We start from the raw sequence: 3,422 nt of genomic DNA on the forward strand, positions 1-3,422 counted from the left end.
AGGATGGCGTACATGAGCTTCTGGATTTGGGAGTAGCGGGTCTTACAGTTGGATAGTACCTCACTGATGAAGTACACAGGGCACTGCACCTTGAGGGCATGCCCCTCTTCTTCCCATTCCACTACCAGGGTGGCGCTGACCACTTATGTGGTGGCCGCTATGTATAGCAGAAGGGATTCTCCATTGGTTGGGGGAACCAAGATCGGGGCCTTTGTCAGAAGCAGTTTGACCATGTCAAGTGCCTCCTAGGCCTCGGATGTCCATTCAAAGTGATTGGATTTCTTCAAGAGTCAATAAAGGGGGATACCTCATTCGCCAAGGCACGAGATGAATTGGCTGAGTGTGGTGAGCCACCCTGTGACTCGCTAAACCCCCTTTATATTCTGAATCGGGCCCATCCTTGTGATGGCTAAAATTTTCTCTAGGTTGGCTTCGATGCCATGCTCGGAGACGATGAAGCCGAGCAGCATGCCCCTCGGGACCCTGAAAACACACTTCTTGGGGTTGAGTTTGATGCCATTCACTCGAAGTTTTGTAAAGGTCTGCTCAAGATCGGCAATGAGGTGGTCAGCCCATTTGGACTTAATCACGATGTCATAGACATAGGCCTCAACGGTCCGCCAGATGAGGTCCCCAAAACACTTGAGCATACAATGCTGGTAAGTAGGCCCAGCATTCTTTAGACCGAACAACATTGAGACATAGCAGAATGATCTGAAGGGGGTGATGAAAGATGTCACAAACTGGTCAGACTCTTTCATCGTGATTTGATGGTAACCGGAGTATGCATCAAGGAAGCAGAGGGTTTTGCACCCTAAGGTAGAGTCAACTATTTGGTCCATGCACGGCAAAGGAAATGGATCCTTTGGGCATGCTTTATTGAGACCCGTATAGTCGACACACATCCTCCATTTCCCACTCTTCTTTCGTACAAGAATAGGATTAGCTAACCACTCTGGGTGGTATACTTCCTTGATGAATCCAGCCACTGAAAGTTTTGCTATCTCCTCACTGATAGCCCTACATTTCTCCTCATTGAAGCGATGCAGGCATTGCTTCACTAGCTTAGAGCCTGGTGGATCTTCAAGGTGTGCTCGGTGACTTCCCTCGGGATGCCTGGCATGTCTGAGGGTTTTCACGCAAAGATGTCTCGGCTATCGCGGAGGAAGCCGACGAGCATGCTTTCCTATTTAGAGGAAAGCGTGGTACCAACATGCACCATTTTACCCTCTGTGCTCCTAGGGTCTACGAGAATTTCTTTAGTGCCCTCTGCAGGCCCAAATGACCTGGTCGACTTCTTGGCATTGGCCACTTCTTCAGTGACCTCCTCCTTGAGGACGGCGAGCTCCTCGGAGGCGACGATTGCTGCGGCGTGACCGCAGCTCTCGACCTCGCACTCATAGGCATGCTGGATGGAGGTGCCGATGGTGATGACCCTGTGGGGCCCTAGTTTTTTAACTTGAGGTATGTATAGTTGGGGACAGCCGTGAACTTCACATAGCATGGACGTCCCAGGATGGTGTGGAAGGTTCCAGGGAACCCAACCACCTCGAAGGTGAGGGTTTTCATCCTATAATAGAACTGACCCCCAAAGGTAATAGGCAGATCGATCTGCCCAAGTGGCATGGCCTACTTTCTAAGCATGATGCCATGGAAAGGTGCTCAAGTTGAGCAGAGGCGTGTCCGGCCGATGCCTATCTCATCAAGCATCTTAGCGTACATGATGTTGAGGCCGCTGCCTCCATCCATCAGTACTTTGGTGAGCCGCTTCAGGCCGATGATTAGGTCGACCACGAGTGGATATCTCTTCGGATTTAGGACGCTCTCTGGATGGTTTGTCTAATCAAAGGTTATGGTGGACTCTGACCACCAGAGGAAAGGAGGTGTGGCCGGTTCGGCCATATAGACCTCGCAGCGTGCGACCTTCTGACAACATTTGGAGTTGTAGGCCGTTGATCCTCTGAATATCATAAGGCAGTCATCCAGCATCAGAAAGCCATCATCCTTCTCCTTGGCATCATCCATGGTGGGGGCAGGGTCCTTTTCGTGCTCTCCTTTGTTGGCGCCTCCGGACAAGAACCGCCGCATGAGGCTGCAGTCCTTGAACACATGCTTAACCGGGAAGGCATGGTTCAGGCATGGTCCCTCGAGTAATTTTTCGAAGTGGTTTGGAGTGCCCTCCATGGGCTTTCGACCACCCTTGCGGTCAGCAGCAGCCACGAGCGAGTCCTCATGCCATTGCTTATTGTTCTTTCTTTTGGCAGAACGATTGGAGGCACCTTCGCCGGCGCCCTCGTCCCACCTTGCTTTTCCCTCGAGATGATCGAAGATTGCTTTGACCGCCTCTTCTCCTAAGGCATGGCTGGTGGAGATGTCCAGGAGTTCCTTGGTGGTTCATGGGCCCTTGCGTTCTAGTTTATGAACCAAAGACTCACAGGTAGTCCCAGACAGGAAGGCTCCTATAACGTCAGCATCGACGACGTTAGGGAGCTCATTGCACTGTTGGGAGAAGCGCTGGATGTACCCATGGAGGGTCTCACCAGTCTTTTGTCGGTAGTTCTTGAGGTCCCATGGGTTCCCAGGGCACTTGTATGTGCCTTAGAAGTTCCCCACAAAGATCTCCTTCAGATCCGCCCAACTATAGATTATGTTGGATGGTAGGTGTTCCAACCACGCTCGTGTCGAATCAGCCAAGAATAGTGGAAGGTTGCGAATAATGAAGTCATCATTATCCGCACCACCGTCTTGGCAGGCAAGTCGGTAGTCTTCGAGCCATAATCCGGGGTTTGTTTCTCCAGAGTATTTTGGGATATTGGTCGATGGTCGGTACCTTGGCAGGAAAGCAGCGTTGAGGATGTGACGGCCGAAGGCCTAAGGGCCCGGCAGGTCGAGGCTTGGGCTTCGGTCCTTGCCGCTATCGTAGCGTCCGCCACGACAAGAATGATAGCCATGGTGGGCTCCTTTTCTCAAATCATCATAGGTACATCGGCGAGCGTCGAGAGTGTTACGTGCCTCATGGTTACGGCCAAGACGCTGATGCACCGAGACAGCGGTGTGCTGCCTGCCACCCGGTGGTGCCTGGTGGGCCGACGTGTCCCTATCAGGAAGCTCGGAGGGCATGCGCTGGCTGGCGTCGAGGTTGCATCACCGAGACAACGAGCTCTCTGCCTACTGCGCTGCCGCACGCTCGAGCAGCGTGTGAATCTCTTGGTGGGCCTGATGATCCTTAGGTGTTGCGACCTTTGGAAGGCCATGGAGCAAGGCCATCATGGCGGCGATGTTCTGGCTCACTCGGGCAAAGCGAGGAAGGGCTTCATCATTGGCAATGATCCTTCAGTTTACATCACGGGCCATAGAGCATGCGCATCCACCGTTTCCGCGGTGCTCAATCTCCTGATCGAGCTTCGCTCTTTCCTACACAA

Source organism: Miscanthus floridulus, chromosome 1, assembly GCF_019320115.1.
Source record: "Miscanthus floridulus cultivar M001 chromosome 1, ASM1932011v1, whole genome shotgun sequence".
Lineage (NCBI taxonomy): Eukaryota > Viridiplantae > Streptophyta > Magnoliopsida > Poales > Poaceae > Miscanthus > Miscanthus floridulus.